Raw genomic sequence first — 5,807 nt, 5'->3', positions numbered from 1 at the left:
GATTGAATGCAAAACATTTTTAATCGTTTTATTAGGGCTCCTACAACTCTTATCACAATATATACATATTGTGTAAAGCACATCTGTGCATTCATTGCCCTCATCAATCTCAAAACATTTGCTCTCCACTTAAGTCCCTGGCATCAGGTCCTCATTTTCCCCTCCCTCCGTGCCCCCCCTCCCTCATGACCCCTTAATAATTTATAAATGATTATTTTGTCATATCTTGCCCTGTCTGACGTCTCCCTTCACCCACTTTTCTGTTGTCCATCCCCCAGGGAGGAGGTCACATGTAGACCCTTGTAATCGGTTCCCTCTTTCCAACCCACTCTCCCTCCACCCTCCCAGTATCGCCCCTCACACTACTGGTCCTGAGGGGATCATCTGCCCTGGATTCCTTGGGCTTCCAGTTCCTATCTCTATCAGTGTACATCCTCTGGTCGAGCCAGATTTTCAAGGTAGAATTTGGATCATGATAGTGGCGGGGGTCGGGGAGAGGAAGCATTTAGGAACTAGAGGAAAGTTGTATTTTTCTTTTTTAGTTTCCACATTTGACATTTTAATAATTTTGATCAGCTTTAGCTGATACAATCTGACCACAAGCATGATGACTTATTTCCATGGCTGAAATTAGGGGGTGGCGAATGTTTTTAATATCAGCAAAAATAAGTGTTTAATGTGGCCTCATGATGTCAAAAGTTTTTCTTTTCTCCAAAGAAAAGTTCTTGGGCAAGACCAAGGTGGTTCTTCAAATGAAAACAAAACAAAACAAAACAAAACAAACAAAAACAAAAACAATGCAGCTTTTAAAACCAGGAGCTTACAGAACGAGGCCAGGGACATGCACTTTACCAGGAGAGTCTGGTCCCTGAGAAGAGAATACACTTTTAGGAGAAAGTACAACCAGCATCTCCTTCCGCTGCTTTGAGCCGCTGCTTTGAGCTATTTCACAAACACCAGGGAGAGGAGCCAGACAGTCTATGGCGGCACTGCCAGCGGTCGCAGTCTCTCCTCTGCGCCTTCGCATCTCGCAGCCTTTACTCCGCTGAGGAGACGCTGAGTCCTTCTAGCCGTTTCGTCAGGTGAGCGGGCTCCTCAGAATGGATGGGACTCTCCAGGTACGTGGTTCCTGCACAGGGTTTCCCCATCACGGGATCGAAGACCTTTCCGACCTTGAAAACGATCTCAGCAAGTTCGTGCTTGACGTGCTTCGAGTGTGGCACAGGTAAGGCTCTGAGCAGCACGACATCCCCCACTGTGCACTGCTGAAGGGCATCGAGGGCAAAGTACGTCTTCCGCTTGTTGTAATACTTTAATATATAGGGCTCCAGAACCAGCCTGGTCACTCTCACTTTTGCAGTTTTCTGCATTGCCATCCCAATCAACTTTCCCACGATCCACTTGGCGTGGACGGATGAATGAACGATTGACATTATGAGCTCTGACCACCTGCAACAACAGCGGCCCGGAGTGCCCACTAATCTCTCGAGTCCTTGAGTTCCGCGGCTCCGTACGGGGAAGGCCGAAAGTTGTATTTTTCATAGTTGCTACATTGCACCTTGACTGGCTCGTCTCCTCCCGTAGATGCCTCTGCGAGATCTCCAGTGGCTGACAAACGGGTTTTGGGTCTCCTTTAGGCACTCTCCCCTCGTTCACTATGGTAAGATTTTTTTTTGTTCTGATGATGCCTTATACCTGATCCCTTCGACACCTTGTGATCACACAGGCCGGTGTGCTTCTTCAATGTGGACTTTGTTGCTTCTGAGTTAGATGGCCACTTGTTTACCCTCAAGCTTTTAAGACAGCAGACACTGTATCTTTTGATAATCAGGCACCATCAGCTTCCTTCGCCACATTTGCTTATTCACCTGCTTTGTTTTCAGCGGTTGTGTCGGGAAGGTGAGCATCATAGAATGTCAATGTAATAGGAGAAAGTATGCTTGCATTGAGGGAGTACTTGAGTGAAGCTGCAATGTCCTTCTACTACCTAAACATTAAACCTATAAATATAGGCACATAGATCTATTTCCCCATCCTCATATATAAATATATTTGCATATGTTCATGCCTTTATCTAGACCTCTATAAATGTTCTTTGTCTCCCAGCTCTTTCTTCTATTTCCCTTGACTTTCCTCCTGTCCCACTATCATGCTCAGTCCCCACCTGGGTGTCAGCAATTCCTCTTCGTTATATTACCCTTGATCATGCTCTATAAGGCCTCCCACACCCACCTCACTACCAATTTGGAACACCTGTTGTGCCCTTGTCCCTGGGTTTGTTAACACCACTTGCTTTTCCCCCACTTCCTCCTATCCCATGTCCCCCCGGAACTGTCGATCCTGTTGTTTTCTCCTCCAGATTGTTCATCCAGCCTATCTTACTTAGACAGATCTGCGGAGATAATAACATGCACAAAGACAAGACAGAGCAAAACTAAGCAACAATATATAACAAAACAACCACAAACCACCGACAAAGAACAAAACAAACACAAGAAAGAAAATCTTGTAGTTAGTTCAAGGATCATTTGTTGGCCTTTAGGAATGTTTTTCAGTCCAGCTTGTGGGGCACCACACCCTGGCCTCAAAGTCCACCTTCAGGAATGCAAAACTGTTAATAAATTCTATTTTGTACCACAGTAATAACTTATATCTGTGAAAATCAGTAGAAAACTAATTCCCTGTCGCTAGTCTATTTGTGCTATTTAGGTATTGTAATTTCAGTCAACATATTGTGTTCTAGCTATTTCCGCTTGACTAGTTAATCAGCTTGAGACAATTAACCTTCTGTACAATACCTAGCAGAAGTATGTGGTTACGTATTGGAGTAGATAATTTGAGAAAAAAATCGAGAAGAAAAATATTGGCCAATATCAGCCATTAGATGTAAATTAGTTTGTCATATAAATGTAAGAGTTGTAGGATGGGCTACAGAAACTTGGGGGAAGGGAGATGAGAAAAGAGCTAGGATGGAGTATTAGTAAAGACACAATTGACACATTAGCTGCAATACTGGGCTCACACACAATAATGGTTATGAGGATAGCGTAGGACAGGCCAGAGCTTCCATCTCTTGTATACTGGGTCTTCATGTGTCACAGTGGATTTGATAGCACCTAATACTGACAACTCCATCCATGTAAACAGGCCTACTTGGGGGGTGTGGATGACAGCTGGACAGTGCCTTAGTCTCCTAGGAATAACCAGAGCAAGCTCTCACAGTGTGAGTGGCTTAAAGGACGGAGATTTGTTATTTCATTGTTTTGGACGTTAAGATTCAGAATTCAAGGTGTAGGTAGGGACAAGTTGTCTCTGTCTTCCCTATGGGGAATTTATCTCATCTCTTTCAGCTTGCTAGAGCTCTATGATTCCTGATATTCTTGCCTTTTAAATGTACCTTCACCTAGCATCCCTTCTGTCTGAGTCTGTCTTCCTATGTTATTATCCTTTTCATAAGGCATTACTCAGAAGGGTTTAGGACCCAATTGAGGTATAGCTTTGTTCATTTAACTGGTAACATTTTCAAAGACATAACTGGTTTCTAAACAAGGTCATATTTGGGATATGGGGGTTAGACTTTGAACATTTATTTGGGGGAGATAAATTATTTGATTAATTACAGAAACAAAACCAAAACAAAACAAAAAATGGGTATACGATAGAATGTACTAGAAAAGGTATTTCTTGGAAGAAAAAAGAGAGGTCCAGTTGGGTAGTAAAAAAGACCTAAAAACTCACTGTCATCAAATTAATTCCAGCTCATAGAGACCCTATCGGATAGAATAGAATTGTCCCTGTAGGTTTCTGAGATTGTAAATTTTTATGTGAGGAGAAAGTCTCATATCTTTCTGCAGAATATCTGGGGCTCCAACCTGCTGATCTGTTGCTTTGTCAAAAAACAAAACAAAACAAGGGAGAGTGATATATCTCACTTCTAAGCAAAACTTCAAAACCACTGTGGAATTTCTCTATTGCTTTTTCACTTGTGCTATGAGCCTACCATGTCCCAGCAGGACCCTAGCCTGTTCTACTGGTCTGGTCACAGGATGAAGAGCATATAGGTAGAGTTGAAGCTACACAGAAAAAAAACTTAATATAAAAACAAGCATATTTTTAGAAAATTTTGAGAACTATACCATTGCGATCAACCTGACTTCCGTCAAATCCATTCTGATTCATAGTGACTCTATGAAGGATTTCCAAGAGTATACATCTTTACAATATCACACAGCCTTATCTGTTTTCCCACGGAACAACTGATGGGATTGAATGACCAACTTCCGAGTTAGCAGTCTAATGCTTTTTAATGCACAGATGGACCTTTAGTGATACCTGATAATCGCCAACTTCTACAGATAATCAGGAGTGATCCATGTTGCAAAATGTATAAATGAAAGTCAAACACACTGCCATCAAGTAGATGCCTACACATATCGACTCTATAGCACAGGGTAAACTTCCCCTATGAGTTCCCGGGACTGTAATTCTTTATGGGAGTAGAAAGTATTCTCTTTCTCCCTTGAAATGAAAGCCAAACTTCCTGAACAGTTTGATTTTTGTTGTTCATTGCTGCCTAGTTGATTCTGACTCAGGCTGACCCAAATATACTACAATGTAGAATTGCTCCAGAGGGTTTGATTGGCTGTAGTCATAACACAGACCTATTTATCTTTCAGGTCCTACTGAGTATGTTTTAACTACCAGCCTATTCATTAGTAGTTGAGCCCAACTGGATTGTGTCTCTAAAATGAAAGAAAACAATTCTCTAATGAATTGTGAACATGACTTACAAAAATATCCTACTTCAAGTTGCAAAGAATATGAAAACAATGGTGAAATATTACATTATTTAATTTTAGAATGTAATCAAAGCAGTCAATGTTTTTTGGGTGGGGCAAAATTATTTATTCTCTTTTATTTCTGTACGTGTAGAACATTTTTAGGAATAGTTAGAAACTTCCCAGTTTTGAGTGTGTATAGTTTCAAATATGCTTGTCATTTGGTGGATATTGGTCTTCTGACCACAATGAGTCCGCAAGGATTTTCTGCAGGGTAAGGTGCCTTATGGCGTATTTCTCTGAGTTTTTCCTTGCCCATGAAGACTCTTACCTCACCTTCCATCTTAATAGATAGTTTTGCACGGTGGAGGGTTCTCGGGTTGGTGTTTTTTCTTTCAGCTTTTTGGTGTGTTTTTTTCTTTCCATTTTTGGAAGATGTTATTCCACTCTCTCCTCCTCTTGACAGTATCTGCTGATAGGCCTGAGCATATTTGTACCTGGGCACCATTGTATGCTACCACCTCTTTTATCTTGCTGCTCTTAAAATTTTCTCTTTTCCAGAATTTGGATAATTTAGCTATTATGTGCCTGGGTGAGTTCTTCCTGGGGTTTAGTCTAATTGGTGTCCACTTTGCTTCCTGTATGAATGTCTGATTCTCATTTATTAAGGTGGGAAAGTTTGCTTCCAGGATTTCCCTCTAAGTTAACTGTAGACTTCTTCGTTGTGTCTTGTTCTGGAAGACCAATTATTCAAATATTGTTCCTCTTCAGAGCATTTGCGATTTTCCTCAGGCTGTTTGACTTTCTTTCCCGTTTGTTGTAGTCAGCCTAATTGTCCTCAAGATCGCTGGTACAATTCTCTCCCTCTTCTTGTCTGCTGGTAAGTTCTGCTATCTTGTGTTTTGCTTCTGTTGCCTCATTCACTAGTTCTTGTATTTCCCTTTGGTGTGTGGGCTTCATCTCCTTCATCATTGTGTCCTTATACTGCATTGCTCCCCTCATTTCTTGTATTACTCCAAGCAGCATTTT

General features: G+C 41.6%; 1 pseudogene; it reads right to left on the bottom strand.

Annotated features, from left to right (window-relative positions):
* Positions 1-1,037: 1,037 nt before the first annotated feature.
* Positions 1,038-1,479, bottom strand: LOC142428149 (small ribosomal subunit protein uS17m pseudogene; annotated as a pseudogene).
* Positions 1,480-5,807: the final 4,328 nt, after the last annotated feature.

The sequence above is a fragment of the Tenrec ecaudatus genome, chromosome 15 (assembly GCF_050624435.1).
Source record: "Tenrec ecaudatus isolate mTenEca1 chromosome 15, mTenEca1.hap1, whole genome shotgun sequence".
Lineage (NCBI taxonomy): Eukaryota > Metazoa > Chordata > Mammalia > Afrosoricida > Tenrecidae > Tenrec > Tenrec ecaudatus.
Note: the sequence above shows the minus strand (reverse complement) of the source record. Positions and strands in the feature narration are given on the sequence as shown.